General features: G+C 44.7%; 1 protein-coding gene and 2 pseudogenes across 1 annotated transcript in view; 1 reads left to right on the forward strand and 2 right to left on the reverse strand.

The window, feature by feature from the left end:
• Nucleotides 1-13,262, forward strand: part of LOC134911358 (speedy protein 1-A-like) — a 28,708-nt pseudogene extending 15,446 nt beyond the window's left edge.
• LOC134911599 (tectonin beta-propeller repeat-containing protein 1-like) overlaps nt 1-19,679 on the reverse strand; it is a 127,985-nt gene that overhangs the window by 19,899 nt on the left and 88,407 nt on the right. The window lies entirely within an intron of this gene.
• Nucleotides 19,186-19,304, reverse strand: LOC134949756 (5S ribosomal RNA; annotated as a pseudogene).

A 19,679-nucleotide genomic window follows, 5' to 3' on the forward strand; every position in this document is an offset into this window, starting at 1 on the left:
GTGTCCGGTTCCGGACTAGAGATGGATCCTGAGAAACTACAAGCAATCCAAAATTGGCCGGTACCCTTAACCCTCAAAGGGGTCCAGAGGTTCTTAGGGTTCGCCAACTATTACCGAAAGTTTATACGAGACTTTTCCACCATTGTGGCGCCTATTACTGCTTTCACTAAGAAGGGTGCTAACCCGTCCAAGTGGTCTGAAGAAGCCATGCAAGCATTTCATCTTTTAAAACAAAGGTTAGTCTCTGCGCCTGTTCTGAAACAGCCTGACATCGACTCTCCTTTCATCTTAGAGGTGGATGCCTCCTCCGTTGGAGTAGGAGCGGTGTTATCTCAGAGGGCTAAAGATGGCCATTTACACCCTTGCAGTTTCTTCTCCCGGAAGTTCTCCCCAGCTGAGCGCAACTATGCCATTGGCGACCAGGAGTTGCTAGCCATCAAGCTCGCTCTAGAAGAGTGGAGGTATCTGTTGGAGGGAGCTTCTCATTCAATCACCATACTTACAGACCACAAGAACCTTTTATACCTGAAGGGCGCACAATGTCTCAACCCTCGTCAGGCCAGATGGGCACTTTTCTTTTCCAGGTTCGACTTTAAACTCCAGTTCTGTCCGGGCTCTCAGAATCGCAAGGCCGATGCCCTTTCCCGCTCATGGGAGCAAGAAAATGAGTCAGAGTCTTCAGACAAGCATCCTATTATAAATCCGTTGGCATTCTCCACGGTAGGGATGGACTCTACGCCCCCATCAGGGAAAAGTTTTGTGAAGCCGATGCTAAGGAAGAAGCTCATGCATTGGGCCCATGCTTCCCGTTTTGCCGGACATACAGGTATCCAAAAAACCCTGGAGTTTATCTCTAGGTCCTATTGGTGGCCAACTCTGAAAAAGGACGTCTTGGAGTTTATTGCATCTTGCCCAAAGTGTGCCCAACATAAAGTATCCCGCCAGTCGCCTGCGGGGCAACTGGTTCCACTATCCGTTCCCCGTCGACCATGGACCCACTTGTCGATGGATTTCATTACAGACTTACCCATGTGCAACAAGTTCAATACCATCTGGGTGGTAGTTGACCGGTTCACCAAGATGGCACACTTCATTCCTCTCACCGGTCTTCCGTCAGCTTCCAAGTTGGCTCAAGTATTCATACAAGAGATCTTCCGACTCCACGGTCTTCCTGAAGAAATTATCTCAGATCGAGGAGTTCAATTCACAGCCAAATTCTGGCGAAGTTTATGTGAAGTCCTCCAAGTCAAGCTAAAGTTTTCCACGGCTTACCATCCTCAGACCAATGGTCAAACCGAGAGGGTGAATCTGGACTTGGAGGCCTTCCTCCGCATCTATGTGTCCTCCTCTCAAGATGACTGGGTTCAATTACTTCCCTGGGCCGAGTTCTGTCATAACAACCAGTATCATTCTTCATCTGCTTCAACACCATTCTTCACTAACTTTGGATTCCACCCTAAAGTCCCTGAGTTCCAACCGCTTCCAGCAACTTCTGTCCCCGCAGTGGATATCACCTTGCATCAGTTTGCCAATATCTGGAAGAGCGTACGATCAGCTCTGCTCAAGGCATCGTTCAGGTACAAGGAGTTTGCGGATAAGAAGCGTCGAGCAGTTCCTGCTCTCAAGGTGGGTGATCGGGTATGGTTATCCACGAAGAATTTGAGGTTAAGAGTTCCCAGTATGAAGTTTGCACCTCGCTATATCGGTCCTTTCAAGATTGAACAAGTCATCAATCCTGTTGCTTACAGACTCCAGTTGCCTCCCTTCTTAAAAATACCCAGGACATTCCATGTTTCCCTGTTGAAACCGCTGATCTTGAATCGGTTTCATTCCTCACTTCCTCCAACTCCGAAAGTCCAAACTCAACGAGGCGTTGAGTATGAAGTGGCCAAGATCCTGGACTCACGTCACCGTTACGGTCAACTACAATATCTTATTGACTGGAAAGGTTATGGTCCTGAGGAACGTTCATGGACCAATGCTTCTGATGTCCATGCTCCTGCCTTGGTCCGGAGATTCCATTCCAAGTTTCCTCAAAAGCCAAAGAAGTGTCCTGGGGCCACTCCTATAGGGGGGGGTGCTGTCACGATCCGGGTATCTGGACGCCATTTCTTACCCATCAGATGCCTCCTAAGGTTGGCTCAGCGCTCCAGGACCGGATCCCATCTGTTATCCTGATGTGTACATTCCTGTATCCTCTCCTGTCACTCTGGGACGCTGTCACAGTAAACGCCATATTACACCTGGCATGGCGTCTCCCGCGGCCTCCGCCGCCGTCCCTGAATTTCTGCATGCAGAGTGTCTGAGTGGCGATTACGTCAGCCGCGGCCTCCGCTGTGTCCGCATGGTTGGATGTGCATCTGTCAGCCTGGCGCCTCCTGTCTCCGGTGGCCGGCGCCGCCATTACTGTTTTCATTACCACATGGATTACAAACCAAACTTCCCTCCAAGTGTCTGCATGGGCGCAGCCATCTTGGATTCTGTCAGCTGATCATTTCCACCAATCTGTTCTCAGTATTGATAATCTGCATAATTGCCTAGCCAATCCCTTCCTTGCTGCAGGTATAAATACACTGTGCCTGAGCAAGGAAGGCGTCAGTGCTTTGGTTGTCAAACCTAGTTCCTGTTTGTCTCTCTCCTGTGATTGTCTTCCAGGTTCCAGCTCCTGTCTCAAGACTTCCACCATAGAGACCCGCACCAGCATTCCACCTGCGGTGTAGCCTGACTCTCCAATCCATTGTGGATTCATCTGTTTCCAGCTACAACATTACCTGCTTTCAGCTCAGCTTCCAGCAGAGTACAGCTTCCCTTAAAGGGCCGGTGTCCTTTCTACACTTTACCACTCTCCACCGGTATTATTATTTCTCTGCTCTCAAGTTCTACATTTCAGTTCATATTTCATCGCTCCCAAGTTCATTTATTATTTAACTGGTTCCAGCCAGTATCCACTCCGTGCTAACAACAGTCTGGTTCCAGCCAGTATCCACAGCAGCTGTTTTATCTTCAGCAACCCAGCTTTTCCTGGAACACCAGCTGGCACAATCCTGGGTTATCTCCATTGCTACAGTCGGGCCTGGTAAGGACTTTCCATCTAGAAGATCATAAGAACTATCTCACACTACCAGTGCCCTGTGGCTCCTGCCATCCTGTAGTACCCAGGAACTGTATTTATTCTTTGCTGACTTTTACGTTTTCTTTTACTGCTGCTGTGTTGCGGAGTTGTCATAATAAACATCATTGACTTTTATCCAAGTTGTCGTGGTCACGCCTTCGGGCAGTTATTATTCATGTTACTTACATGTCCAGGGGTCTGATACAACCTCCCAGGTTCCGGTACATCTCAGCCCCTACAACTGAGGCTGCCTCCCGTCAGCTCAGGCCCTCAGTTGTGACAGTAAGCACTGACCTAATGAATCCAGCCGGAGACCAGGATCAAGCGGCCAGGCCGATGCAAGAACTGGCAGCCCGACTAGAACATCAGGAGGCTGCACAGGGCCACATCATCCGCTGTCTCCAGGATCTCTCTACTCGGTTGGATGGGATTCAGACAACTCTCCGTGGATCAGGCGCGTCTGGTGCGTCAACCACAGTGACTCCAGCTATAACCCCACCCACCTTACCCATTTCTGCTCCACGTCTTCATCTTCCAACGCCAGCAAAATTTGACGGATCTCCAAGATTCTGCAGGGGATTTCTCAACCAGTGTGAGATTCAGTTTGAGCTACAACCTGGCAATTTTCCCAGTGACCGTACAAAAATTGCCTACATTATTTCTCTTCTCAGTGGCTCAGCCCTTGATTGGGCATCACCGTTATGGGAGAGGTCCGACACCCTGCTATCTTCCTACACTGCCTTCGTGTCAACATTCAGGCGCATCTTCGACGAGCCAGGCCGGGTAACCTCAGCTTCATCCGAGATTCTCCGTTTACGCCAGGGGTCACGTACTGTAGGACAATATCTGATACAGTTCCAGATCCTGGCATCCGAACTGGCATGGAACGACGAGGCCCTGTATGCTGCATTCTGGCATGGCTTATCTGAGCGTATTAAAGATGAGTTAGCTACCAGAGACTTACCTTCTAAGTTAGATGAGCTAATCTCACTCTGCACGAAAGTTGATTTACGTTTCAGAGAGAGAGCAATTGAGCGTGGAAGATCATCTGCTCCAAAATCTTCTGCTCCTCCTCCTCGCCAACTGTCACCAACTAAAGATGAGCCCATGCAAATTGGCCGTTCCCGTTTAACTCCTGCTGAGCGCCGAAGACGTCTCTCCAAGTCTCTTTGTCTTTACTGTGCAGCTCCGTCTCACACCATCAATGCCTGTCCCGAATGTCCGGGAAAACTCCAAACCCTAGCTCGCCCAGGAGAGGGCCGGCTAGGAGTAATGATCTCCTCTCCATCTCCTCATGATTGTAATCTCCCAGTGTCGCTCCAAATTGCTCAACGTTATCGGAACGTCATTGCCCTCCTTGATTCCGGAGCAGCTGGGAACTTTATTACCGAAGCCTATGTTAAACGGTGGTCCCTACCCACCGAGAGACTTCCTTCGTCCATCTCCTTAACTGCCGTGGATGGCAGCAAGATTTTTGATGCAGTTATTTCCCTAAGGACTCTACCAGTTCGTCTGAGAGTGGGAGTTCTTCATTCTGAATTTATTTCTTTTTTAGTGATTCCAAGAGCCACACATCCTGTGGTCCTGGGCCTTCCATGGCTCCGTCTTCACAATCCTACAATTGATTGGACGACTACGCAAATCCTGGCATGGGGTTCCTCCTGTGCTGAGACATGTTTGTTTAAAGTATTGCCTGTCTGTTCTTCCTCCCCCAGGTCGTCTGATGTTCCACCTCCTCCATATCAAGATTTCACGGATGTGTTCAGTAAAGCTTCTGCTGATATCCTTCCTCCTCATAGAGAATGGGACTGCCCGATTGATCTCGTTCCAGGGAAGGTTCCACCTCGAGGCCGAACTTATCCGTTGTCTCTGCCTGAGACGCATTCTATGGAGGAATACATTAAAGAGAACCTAGCAAAGGGGTTCATTCGACCTTCTTCTTCTCCAGCCGGCGCAGGCTTCTTTTTTGTAAAAAAGAAAGATGGTGGTCTGCGGCCGTGCATCGACTACAGAGGTTTGAACGACATTACCATCAAGAACCGTTATCCTTTACCCCTGATTACTGAGCTCTTTGACAGAGTTAGCGGAGCTACCATCTTTACAAAGCTGGACTTGAGAGGTGCATACAATCTCATCCGGATCCGTGAGGGTGACGAGTGGAAGACCGCCTTTAACACCCGTGACGGACATTATGAGTACCTCGTCATGCCCTTCGGATTGAGCAATGCTCCAGCTGTCTTCCAGCATTTTGTCAATGAGATCTTCAGAGACATTCTATACCGTCATGTCGTGGTCTATCTAGACGATATCCTCATTTTTGCCAACGATTTAGAGGAACATCGTTTTTGGGTTAAAGAGGTTCTGTCCCGTCTCCGTGTCAATCATCTCTATTGCAAATTAGAAAAATGCGTCTTTGAAGTCAAGTCCATTCCGTTTCTAGGGTACATTGTGTCCGGTTCCGGGCTAGAGATGGATCCTGAGAAACTACAAGCAATCCAAAATTGGCCGGTACCCTTAACCCTCAAAGGGGTCCAGAGGTTCTTAGGGTTCGCCAACTATTACCGAAAGTTTATACGAGACTTTTCCACCATTGTGGCGCCTATTACTGCTTTCACTAAGAAGGGTGCTAACCCGTCCAAGTGGTCTGAAGAAGCCATGCAAGCATTTCATCTTTTAAAACAAAGGTTAGTCTCTGCGCCTGTTCTGAAACAGCCTGACATCGACTCTCCTTTCATCTTAGAGGTGGATGCCTCCTCCGTTGGAGTAGGAGCGGTGTTATCTCAGAGGGCTAAAGATGGCCATTTACACCCTTGCAGTTTCTTCTCCCGGAAGTTCTCCCCAGCTGAGCGCAACTATGCCATTGGCGACCAGGAGTTGCTAGCCATCAAGCTCGCTCTAGAAGAGTGGAGGTATCTGTTGGAGGGAGCTTCTCATTCAATCACCATACTTACAGACCACAAGAACCTTTTATACCTGAAGGGCGCACAATGTCTCAACCCTCGTCAGGCCAGATGGGCACTTTTCTTTTCCAGGTTCGACTTTAAACTCCAGTTCTGTCCGGGCTCTCAGAATCGCAAGGCCGATGCCCTTTCCCGCTCATGGGAGCAAGAAAATGAGTCAGAGTCTTCAGACAAGCATCCTATTATAAATCCGTTGGCATTCTCCACGGTAGGGATGGACTCTACGCCCCCATCAGGGAAAAGTTTTGTGAAGCCGATGCTAAGGAAGAAGCTCATGCATTGGGCCCATGCTTCCCGTTTTGCCGGACATACAGGTATCCAAAAAACCCTGGAGTTTATCTCTAGGTCCTATTGGTGGCCAACTCTGAAAAAGGACGTCTTGGAGTTTATTGCATCTTGCCCAAAGTGTGCCCAACATAAAGTATCCCGCCAGTCGCCTGCGGGGCAACTGGTTCCACTATCCGTTCCCCGTCGACCATGGACCCACTTGTCGATGGATTTCATTACAGACTTACCCATGTGCAACAAGTTCAATACCATCTGGGTGGTAGTTGACCGGTTCACCAAGATGGCACACTTCATTCCTCTCACCGGTCTTCCGTCAGCTTCCAAGTTGGCTCAAGTATTCATACAAGAGATCTTCCGACTCCACGGTCTTCCTGAAGAAATTATCTCAGATCGAGGAGTTCAATTCACAGCCAAATTCTGGCGAAGTTTATGTGAAGTCCTCCAAGTCAAGCTAAAGTTTTCCACGGCTTACCATCCTCAGACCAATGGTCAAACCGAGAGGGTGAATCAGGACTTGGAGGCCTTCCTCCGCATCTATGTGTCCTCCTCTCAAGATGACTGGGTTCAATTACTTCCCTGGGCCGAGTTCTGTCATAACAACCAGTATCATTCTTCATCTGCTTCAACACCATTCTTCACTAACTTTGGATTCCACCCTAAAGTCCCTGAGTTCCAACCGCTTCCAGCAACTTCTGTCCCCGCAGTGGATATCACCTTGCATCAGTTTGCCAATATCTGGAAGAGCGTACGATCAGCTCTGCTCAAGGCATCGTTCAGGTACAAGGAGTTTGCGGATAAGAAGCGTCGAGCAGTTCCTGCTCTCAAGGTGGGTGATCGGGTATGGTTATCCACGAAGAATTTGAGGTTAAGAGTTCCCAGTATGAAGTTTGCACCTCGCTATATCGGTCCTTTCAAGATTGAACAAGTCATCAATCCTGTTGCTTACAGACTCCAGTTGCCTCCCTTCTTAAAAATACCCAGGACATTCCATGTTTCCCTGTTGAAACCGCTGATCTTGAATCGGTTTCATTCCTCACTTCCTCCAACTCCGAAAGTCCAAACTCAACGAGGCGTTGAGTATGAAGTGGCCAAGATCCTGGACTCACGTCACCGTTACGGTCAACTACAATATCTTATTGACTGGAAAGGTTATGGTCCTGAGGAACGTTCATGGACCAATGCTTCTGATGTCCATGCTCCTGCCTTGGTCCGGAGATTCCATTCCAAGTTTCCTCAAAAGCCAAAGAAGTGTCCTGGGGCCACTCCTAAAGGGGGGGGTGCTGTCACGATCCGGGTATCTGGACGCCATTTCTTACCCATCAGATGCCTCCTAAGGTTGGCTCAGCGCTCCAGGACCGGATCCCATCTGTTATCCTGATGTGTACATTCCTGTATCCTCTCCTGTCACTCTGGGACGCTGTCACAGTAAACGCCATATTACACCTGGCATGGCGTCTCCCGCGGCCTCCGCCGCCGTCCCTGAACTTCTGCATGCAGAGTGTCTGAGTGGCGATTACGTCAGCCGCGGCCTCCGCTGTGTCCGCGTGGTTGGATGTGCATCTGTCAGCCTGGCGCCTCCTGTCTCCGGTGGCCGGCGCCGCCATTACTGTTTTCATTACCACATGGATTACAAACCAAACTTCCCTCCAAGTGTCTGCATGGGCGCAGCCATCTTGGATTCTGTCAGCTGATCATTTCCACCAATCTGTTCTCAGTATTGATAATCTGCATAATTGCCTAGCCAATCCCTTCCTTGCTGCAGGTATAAATACACTGTGCCTGAGCAAGGAAGGCGTCAGTGCTTTGGTTGTCAAACCTAGTTCCTGTTTGTCTCTCTCCTGTGATTGTCTTCCAGGTTCCAGCTCCTGTCTCAAGACTTCCACCATAGAGACCCGCACCAGCATTCCACCTGCGGTGTAGCCTGACTCTCCAATCCATTGTGGATTCATCTGTTTCCAGCTACAACATTACCTGCTTTCAGCTCAGCTTCCAGCAGAGTACAGCTTCCCTTAAAGGGCCGGTGTCCTTTCTACACTTTACCACTCTCCACCGGTATTATTATTTCTCCGCTCTCAAGTTCTACATTTCAGTTCATATTTCATCGCTCCCAAGTTCATTTATTATTTAACTGGTTCCAGCCAGTATCCACTCCGTGCTAACAACAGTCTGGTTCCAGCCAGTATCCACAGCAGCTGTTTTATCTTCAGCAACCCAGCTTTTCCTGGAACACCAGCTGGCACAATCCTGGGTTATCTCCATTGCTACAGTCGGGCCTGGTAAGGACTTTCCATCTAGAAGATCATAAGAACTATCTCACACTACCAGTGCCCTGTGGCTCTTGCCATCCTGTAGTACCCAGGAACTGTATTTATTCTTTGCTGACTTTTACGTTTTCTTTTACTGCTGCTGTGTTGCGGAGTTGTCATAATAAACATCATTGACTTTTATCCAAGTTGTCGTGGTCACGCCTTCGGGCAGTTATTATTCATGTTACTTACATGTCCAGGGGTCTGATACAACCTCCCAGGTTCCGGTACATCTCAGCCCCTACAACTGAGGCTGCCTCCCGTCAGCTCAGGCCCTCAGTTGTGACAATCTGTAATACAGTAATTCCCCCTGTGATGGAGATAACAATCTCCTTCTACATGAGACATGCATGGGCTTCCTTCTGCAGGGCTCTGACAGCTGCCTGTAGTGACAGAATGACAGAAAGTAGGGATATAAATGGGTGTGTTGTCACCAAATTAGGGTGGATGATATAAAAGTTGGGTAGATATCTGTTCCTGCATAGAGATGATATAATAATCACACATTGTGCAGAAAACAAGAACACATAACAGATCTGTATTGCGATATGTCATCCTGTAGCATCTACTAAACTGTGATTTCTCTTTCCCCTACCAGCGCATCATCTGGATCTCCAACACAATACAAATGGAGAAGAGGACGGATTACCAGCGAGGTGAAGGCTCCCTTTCTGCAGCCGGAAGAGCGGGCAGCTTTTTACAACATCCTGAGTAAGTCATACTGCTCAAATCACTGTTTCTTATGTCCATGTATTGTCACAACCTTTCTTACCTTTAAATCATAGTTATAGGGACAACAGTCCAACCCCAGTAACCAATAATGCTCTAGAGAGCTGTAAATATGCTGTCTATCTGTGGACATCCTCTGGTATACAGGGAATGATCACCTCAGGGACTCATGTCCTTTCCCATAAGCCTGTTCCCTGGATGGTGCTGCAACCTGTATTTCCCTGCAGTGATAAGAGTATTACTGACTGTTCATCCATAGCTCTTCCATAGAGCACTGATGAACAGTTGGAAACAGAATGATTGCTCCAATACCATGAGCAGATGTGTGAGCCAGGTCTTATGTTCCGCCAGCACTAGGCAATGGGGTCCCTATTTGTTATATGGGAAACATACATTATTAAGCAAGAGGTTATTACCCTGCTGACAGCCTCTTCAGGCTAACGGTAAAATATAAATTATGTGATGATTTCTGAAGCTGCAAAAAGCAGCCACAGAGGAGGCTGTATCTGATGTCATGCACCAGTGTTTGTGCTATTACACCTGTGTGTAAGGGAAAGTTATGACCTAGTACAGTAAGAGTGTTACACGCTCAGTGCAGGCAGGCATTAGGAGTGCACCTTATATTATTCCCAAAAGTCTGAACAGGAATTAGATTTACAGCATGAGATAATTAGAGGTGTACATGTTACATTAATAGGGTAACGCACAATCTCAGCTGTGTGTCATAACACATCCCATCGCAACACTGTAGTATAGATGACCGTGTCTGTACTGAGTTGGAGAGGTTATACGTTACTCATATCTGAGCAGTAGTGGAAGAGATGTATATAAGGCTCATTGCATTACTGTGGGCTCTGTAGTCATTGCAAAATATCAAATTGTGACCCATGTACTGAAGACCCAGTGTCCCCTTACTTTCACTTTTTATAAAGCGTAAAACTTGTGATTAATTAAAAGATTGGTATGAAATTAATAGTAATCAAGATTTTGTAATGATGAGTTTTGCCAATAACCAAATAAGGACATAAAATGCAAATGTCCCATTGTATGTACAAGGAAACAGAATTATAACATTGCAGAAAACTAATACATTGCACGTGTGCATATTGTGACGGAAATACAGTAAATGACACTTATAATGTTTGATACATATGTGCTGGTAGAATATACATCACTTCAGATTGGGATAATTATTCATTATACAGCAGCTTGGTAAATAGGTATTAATATATACATACAAGTATATATATATATATATATATATATATATATATGTGGTGGTAAGAGATGGAATGTAAAACTGGCAGCCATATTGCAGGCTGCTCAGTCCCTCGTACGGAAAGTGTATAGTTTTCACTACACTGAGGGGGCAATAAGATTTGGAGGAACATCTCCTTATGTAATGATGTAGACTATAGACTCTCTCACAAGTCATTACAGTGGATTCTGACCTAATATAAATGTAAATATGAAGTATCCTAGCTGAGGTATTATTCTCTATTTTAGAGGACGACCACATACACAATTTCCTCCTCCGGGGACACTGGCCTGAGGTTCTCTGACAAGTACCTCCTAGCCATGGTACTTGTGTACTTTAAGCGGGCAGGCCTGAAGACGGAGAAGTATGGGAGGAATTTCTTCGCCGCCCTGTAAGTAACACATCAATTACCTTAATTTCAGAAGTTTTACTCCAAATAATGACTCCTCCCTCCACCCTCATGCAAATTGGCTTAATCCAATTTCTGCTCCTATCACCTTCTGCCTCTTCTGATATATGTTCTAGTTACTGTCTCATTATATTATATGTACAATATTTGTCTGTTGCTAACTTTCCATATGTTGTTCCAGGTTCTTAGCTAACCAGGTTGAAGAGGACGAGCAATCCAGAAGAGAGATCTACCCCATGGCCCTCAGCTGGACGTGGAGGACAAAGATGAATCGCCTACATCAGCGAAGAGACACCTTACTGAGGAGGATGGACTTCAGAGCCGTGGTGGATCGGGCCACCTGTGATCTGGTTAGTAATAATGAGGGATAAGAGACTTATTTTGAACCTAGCAGTTAATATAGAAGTTAAACTACAGCATTGGATATGGTACTGTATAATGGAGGGAATGGGTTTGTACAGGGTGGAAACTTACTGCATGCTCCGTTCTGCAGCACACGTTGTAGGACTTGGGTTTTAGTTAGGAATCCAAAGGTAAACTCTTTCTAAGTTATATTAAATACCTATATTATGTGAGGTACTATCTAAAATATGTTTATTATAAAAAAGGATTTAGAGATAGCAAATAGAATTGCCCACTTCATCATTACATAGAAATGTTGCATATTAAAAGGACATTTAAGCTGAATAAAAGCTGAAATTGGCTTTTAATTCCACCTAACATTGCAATTCCCCCTTCCTGCCCCCCCCCCCCCCCCCCCCCCTCCCCACACACACACACTTCCCAAATATGTACACTGGGTCTGACAGGTGAGATGTGGCCAACCATAGCCAATGTATGTTACGGTCCACAGATAAAGATAGCAGAGTTGTGTTAAATGTGAATGGAAGAGAAAACTATGGGCAACTAGATGGGTTGTGTTACTCTTATCTGCCAGACAGTTCTGTTTTTCACAACAATGATCTAAACTGAATTAATAATAAAACTATAATTACAGCTGTTGGCTAAGAGTCTAAGGAGGGGAATCCTATTAGCAGCGGTACGATCCAGGGGCGATCCTATTAGCTCCAATGCAGCACATTCCTCCTCCTGATGCCAGCAGTTATCGTGGATTATGTTTCGGGTGCATCAATCACCCAAAGGTTAATCCGCGATAAACAAACTTCCAGGCTTCCAGGCCACGATAACACATTGGATCCCATGTGTCTTCACGCAATCTTGGGTCCAATGCCTCTAACTGGATACTGCGATAATGGCCATCGGTCATTAATCGCGATATCCAGCCGAAATCACTTCGGGACTAATAGGATACTGCCCTAAATTGAAAAGACTAATTTTATGGATGTTTATATCATTATAGGTCATGGCTGAAGACCCTTCTCACTGGGCCTGGACGAGGACTCGGCCATTACACCACGGCTGGGCCGTACGCTGGTACCATAGGCACTGGCAGGAGTACCAGATACGAGGCCCAGAGAGCAGCCCTCTACCTTGCGCTCTCTGCAGTGCCTTTCTAGTCTACCCAATAAAGTGGAAAGTGGTTGGGAATAACATCTGCCGACAGTCAGAAGATGAGCCCGATACCATTCTAAGGGTCATCCCATAAACATCTCTGGTAAGTAGAGGGTGAATTGTACCCAAAATATTATTGGTCCTAGTCCAAGTTGCTTTATTAAGTTTTATTAGTAGACCCTGAAATTAGTTATGTATGTGTTTGGTTCTACTATATGGAAATCTGTATGGCCGCAGAGAAGACTTTTAGCTCTTTAAAAAGTCCGTCCCGTCCCCTCTTCACATCTCAGGTATAGCTGTGATTTAACATTTTTATTTATAGAAGATCAATTTAAACAAGTACAAATGTGTAATGCCCTCTGGTATATCTGTTTTAGAGCCATGAAGACCTGCTGACGTATAAGGGTGAAGAAATGAAGAGGAGACCAAACAGGAGGATTGAACATTGCACCACATTACATTACACCACATACAATACAATAGACCACACAATAGTGCCACAACATTGTTACTGCACATCTATTAGTTCCTTTAGTATGCCCAGAGGAAGGGCAGTACAGCAGCCATGGTTCCTCGCAGGTTTCCTCCACAGGGGGTTTTGTCTGTCCTGAGTGCTGCTGTACACTCACCATGAATGATTGGATGTAACTGCTAGAGTTACACAGTAAAATATACTTAATATCTCTAAATACAGTATTTCATTATTTAGTATAGTTCTATAAATTGTAATTTTATATATTTTTAAATTAATAATATAATAAAAAAATAACATAATATTTTAAAATAAATTATTAATATATAAAAGTTCTAAATGATAATATAGTCAATAGTATTATTAAGGGGTATATTCAATAAGAGTCGGATCCATCCTGACATGCAGTTGTCAGACAAACCCCTATTCAATGGACGGCCAAATCTGACTGTCGGATTTGTCCATACACAGGCTCCTGTCCTGCCGCTGCTGTCAGCGGCTGCGGATGCGCTGACAGCAGTGGCCAGGAATGCAGATGGCGGCGGCCGTGAATGGGACGGCGGCAGGGGTAAGCTGAGCAGCGTGGGGAGCAGAGATCGGCGTCCGGAGCTAGCTGCGGGGGCACATGTCTGGGGCGGCGGGTGGAGATGCTGCAGGGAAAAAGGTGCCTGCAGTCCGTGGGGGGAGAAGAGATCGGCGGCCGGCGGGGGGAGCTTGCTGAGGGGGGACATGTCTGCGGCGGCGGGGGGGGGGGGTGTTGTGAAGAGGTCTCTCCCTGCAGCGCCTCCTCTTGCCGCCGCAGACATGTCCCCCCGCAGCCAGCTCCCCCTGCCGGCTGCCGATCTCAGCTCCCCCAGCCGCCCGCAACACCGCTTGTCTCCTCACCTCAATCCGACTTGTTTTCAAGTCAGATTAAGTTTGTCGGAAGTCGGATTTGGCCCCATTTCCGACAGAAGCATGTGGATCGGAAAAAAATCAGCTCCTATTGAATAGGTCGGAACCCCTACCGAACCTATTTCTGTCGGAAGCTGCCGTCTTTCCAACAAGACGGCAGCTTCCGAGAGTTATTGAATACACCCCTATGTAAACATTTTAATTTTTAGCATTTATTCAATTAGACCTAGTTTTTATAATACTTTTCAATGAATAATATAATACTGTATATAACATAGACTCATAAATAAGTAGTTTAAAATAAATTGTAAATATATAATTATTATAAATTATAATATAATATAAATAATATTTGAACATATATCTTATTAACTTATAAACTAATGCAATTAGAACTTAATTTTTATTACACTTCTCAATTAATAATAAGATAAAATATAATATAAAATAACAAGCAATTTCTAATACATTATAAATATGCAATAGGTATAAATTAAAACAGCCATTAATAGTTTTTTTATATATTTAATTATATAACACTAATTCAATAAGAACGTAGTTTACTATACTTTTCAGTTAATAATATAAAACAAAATCACATATACAGTATGCCGTTATAATAATAAATGATAAATATATAATAGTTAGAAATGAATACTATAGTCATTAGTATTTTTATATATACACTTTATTATTAAACACTAATTCAGTAAGAACCTAGATTTTAATATACATTTCAATAAATAATATAATAAAAATAACAAAATCACATAGTTTATAATAAATGTCATATTTATAGTTAATCTTATATGTTGTCGAAGTCCTTTATTTGTGTATTTCTGAGTTTCTAGTTTGTTATGGCTAAAAAACAGAAAGTACAATTCTGTGTTGTTACTGGTTCTGGCACCTGCGTATGAAAGCAGTGTGATTCCTACAGGGTGTGCAGCCGGATATGACAAATGTGTTGCTGCAAAGCGCAATCCTGGTTACCAGTGTCTGCCAAGTCTGTAATGCTGGTCACACACCCCCATTCTACTGCTCAGTGTGAGTGCCAGGAAATAGGGATAATGCCCAACATTGCCACACATGATTGTCACAACATATGCAGCATCACTGGGGCCTCTTAGTAAGGCTGGGTACATACTTGCCGACGCACATCAGATGTGACATCGTGCAAGAGTTCCCCCCGCAAACAATATCGTTCATACACACTGAGTGATATTGTTTGCACCCGACCACATCCAGGAGCCGGGTGCCGTCACTGACTTGTACAATACTTGTACGCTATCTATTCTCCCTCCATGGGGGTCGTGGACCCCCAAGAGGGAGAAAAGATGTCGGTATGCCGGCGGTCGGGATTCCGGCGCCGGTATACTGTGCGCCGGGATCCCGACAGCCGGAAAACTGAATACCACCCCATTTTTAGACATGTTCATGTCCATTGCAGATAACTATGATTGTACAGTAAATATGGCCATTTTTATAACAGAGGTTTTAGCTGAAAGCTGGGACAGCAGTTTTTCGCCTTGCTCACGCCTTTTAGTCACAAGAGCACTTTGTAGTATTCATAACAATAGGTGATATAAGGAGTGTGAAGGTCCTTGGCAGGAGTGCAGTTAGGGGGAACACATGTCCAGTGTGACGGAGATGGGACACCATCGGTGGAGCCGTAATCCCAGGAGGGATGAAGGATGCAGAATTTTTGTTTTATGTAAACTGAGGAGTGAAGAGGGAGGGTATTCAGCAGTATATCCAAATCCCCTTCTCTGCATGGACTCTCTCTACCATGTGATGGCCCCACAGCCTAGGTGGACCTACGTGGTTGCTGAATCCTGAATGATGTGTCGCTTCAAGAAGAGAGACAAATGAGATCAGCAACAGGTATATTAGGGTATCAGGAAGTAATATTAAGAATATTATTATTATTATTATTATTATTATTATTATTAATAATAATAATAATAAAAAAGAATTATAGGTTAATGCTTTAGTTGGGTTAATTAAAACAAAGTTAAGGCATGCTGGAAGGTAGCTCTACAGCAGCTGGAGTTTAACAGGTATTATACAACATCCATCCTACATGTGTTCATATCTGACATGACCAATGGTTGCTTTGTATTAGCCTCCCTATCTACTGGCACACCATTATCATTTCCCTTGGCTTGGCCTGTGTTGCACAGTTACATTTTAGCAGCCTAGTTACCAAATAATCTGTGGGACAGCAACATTATTAATTATAAGGAAATCAAAGTATGCCCGATGTGGAATCTCTTAACACACAATGTGTGGTCATGGTGCCTATAATCAGTGTGCATATGTTCAAATATCTGATCCCATAAAGGTGGTTTTGTAATTGTTCATATTGTCTAGATTCTCCCCTAACACTATCAGTTACTTTCTTACCGGCTAGAAGTGGTGACTTTGCCATAGTTGTAAGTAAAATACAGTTTGGAGCGTAATTAGGTGAGTGCAGAACATGTAGAACTTCATTCCCCCCACTCCCTTCCCCATCTTTCTCCTCCTTTTTCCTGCATCCGTGTTCTCTATTGGCCTTTTTACTCCTCTACAGTCACCTGGATTAGCTGTGCTGGCTGTATGGTGTCAGTCATTGCAGGCTGCTAGCACACTATTGTATTTACTAAAGCATGGTGGCAGATACCTGTGTGCTGAACCATTTAAGCATGTCGTCTCCAGCAGCTGCTGAGAGCTCTGAACAGACAGGGGGTTCGCTTCATCTCTAGTGCACAAGGCTGATTGTATTATAGTACTTATCTGATGCCTTTCTTTGGGTCTCAAATGTCTCTCATAATAGTTGTCAATGGATAAAGAATAATAAAAAAAATATATATATAATGCAAATAATCTTATGGTATAGAGGCAACAACCAGGAGTGCAGGTATTTTACATTTCTACACAAAGTCTATAGCTCCTCCCTCTCTATACCCATTCGATTCCTATGAGACAGCCCAGAAAATGCTTCCATTGCTTGCTTCATTTTTCAGGCAGTCCAGTGAGGTTGTCTGATTCCAAACAACTGCAGCTGCGGAATCAAGTAAAGGACACGAGTTCTGCAGTAAATCAATAAAACCAGCGACTGCAGCAACAGGTGTAATCATAATGCACCCCGTGCAGTGGAATCTCACACTGGTTGCTAGTGGAACTGGGACATGCCCTGTATATGACCTACATATCAGCTTCAGCTGGCTCCCTGTGCTGTGCCTGGCTGCACCCACAAAACCCTGGCCAGATTCTTGTTACCCTAAACTGCACCCTAGACGCCCACACTGTACAGCAGCAGCCCCACATAAATACAGAGCCCCCTTCCCCCTCTGTACCCCTAATCACCAGCCTCCGCAAAGTCGGAGCCCCCATATCCTACAAAGCACCCCAGCTCATATAGCCCTCACATTAGCCAGAAGTGTAGAATCCTCCCTGGGCCCTGCCCTCTAATTAAGTCTGAGATCCCTAGCCGTAGGGCTGTAGCACATGCGCCGGCTTTTGCCGGCCGGAAAAAAGCCAGATGGCTATTTCACGTGCCGGTATTGTAATTAACAGTGTAAAGGGTAGGGTCCTTTCACACTGTACGGCCCCGGCCCCGGTTGCCGGGTTGCAGCCGGAAATATCCACTGGAAGCAGAGCCGGATTAAGGCTATGGGGGGCCCGGGGCACTTCAGAGAGTGAGGCCCCTAATAAATAGGTTGACTGCTGAGATATATATTTATAAATATATATATATATATAGAGAAAAAAAGGGGGGAGGTACAGCGCCACTTGCGAACTATGATCTCAGTAAAGAGAATTAACCTAAATATAGGATTAAAATTACCTAAAAATTACCATAAAAAACACACATAACCTTAGTAAAAGGTGTCTGCCGGGCCCTAAGGATGCAGTGCCGGTACCGCACTGCTGGATTTATGGAAATTGGAGGGATAGGGTTCGGCGCCCAGTGTAGCTAGAAATGGTAAAAAGGCCAAAAAATATATATGTATAAAATTTATTTTTAATTTAAAAGAATTTTAATATATATGAGAGTTAGATAATTTTTACATAAAAAACATAAAAACATAAAAGTATAAATCCAGTAAAGTTTACAAGGATAAGGAGATCAACTTAACTTCAAGAAACAGCAGGGGATTGGTGCAGGAAACCCAACGCGTTTCGTCTCAAACAGACTTCTTCAAAGGGTAGGGACATAATGAGCTTCCCTGTCTATTTATAGCCAGAGTACCTGGTAAAGGGGTTGTGACATCACTGATGGTCACATGATGCAATTACATAATGCAGGCTTTTAAAACACTTTTTAGTACAAATGGATTGAATAGGCTAGTACTTCAGAGCAGAGTTAGTGATTTTTGGGAACAAAGAACGTATTTTTACAATGCTACAGTCCATAAAAACGTTAATTTCGATGTGTTAGGGGCATTTCCGCCACACTTCCGGTGACGGATGCCGGACCTTCGTCACTTCCGCCCCACTTCCGGTCCGTGATTGCGCATGCGCCGGCAGCGTCTCACAGCTTTCAGGGAGTTCTTTGTGTTGGTGTCCACGGCTCTCCTCGGCAGGTGTCAAAGTGTGCAGGACGGTTATGTCTCTATAAACCTCTGCGGCGGCGGCCATCTTTGCTGAGGTTTCTTCCATTGGATTTCTATAGTGCGGCGGCCATCTTTTGGTAGTTCTTTTTTAGATCTAGATCGTTTTCAGCCATACCCATATCCATGGCAACGATAGCATAAATAAAAAGAGAATATATGGTAGTATCTTTGTAGCAGATATTAGCTAAACATTCAAAACGATCAAGACAATTAATTTGTATAAGGATAATAGATCATCAGCAGGAACTATGAGATAAATATATAACATTTTCACAATACATAAATTAAATAAATAAAATAAATGAAAAATAGATGAAGAATAAAAAAATAATAATAAAAAATATATATATAAATATAATAAATAGTAAAGTGCTTGTGCAATGCTAATTGTGAGGTGTGTATCAGACCTCAGGGTGAAAGGTTAGTTGAAAATTGTGATAATGGTAAGATATATAAGTGTGCTTAGAGATAGTATATTATATTAGTACATTTATCTATTAATTATTTATTAATAGTGACAGTGCAAAGTATATATATTCGGATTTCAATGGTGATGAGCGCAAAATTCCGTGACTTTGAGGCGTTATTTTTAAATGGTGTTGGTATTACAAACATTATAAGTTGGTATTAGGCTGGTGTCATTTGTTAAAACATTACAGTACCCAATCTTCCCAGGTAGTCCCCTTCCCTGGTACTGATCAGGCCCAAACACTGCTTAGCTTCCAAGATCGGACGAGATTGGGCGTCCCAGTGTGGTTTGACTGTACGCGAAAAAAATAGACATCATAATACCGCGTTATTTCATTTGCATTAATATTTAATGTGCAGTGGATATTTCAAATTGTGAAGTGAACACGGTATAGGGAGGAGAGAAGGGATACATGAGCTCATGGAATATTTCTATGATACTGCACCTCATAGAAATGGTGCAATTTCGTATCCCTCATTGAGGCCGACTGGGTGTAGAGTCTGCAACTGGAAAATCCAATACATTTCTCGTCTCGAAAGTTTGTTCCCTAGGTCTCCTCCTCTCTCGCCCAAGCAAACATGTTCAATTGCCTTAAACGTAAGGTCCTCTGGGTTGGAGTTATGTTCACATGCGAAGTGTCGGGAAACTGCGTGGCTAACAACCTTGTTCTTGATA

This window comes from Pseudophryne corroboree, chromosome 1 (assembly GCF_028390025.1).
Source record: "Pseudophryne corroboree isolate aPseCor3 chromosome 1, aPseCor3.hap2, whole genome shotgun sequence".
NCBI classification, from domain to species: domain Eukaryota; kingdom Metazoa; phylum Chordata; class Amphibia; order Anura; family Myobatrachidae; genus Pseudophryne; species Pseudophryne corroboree.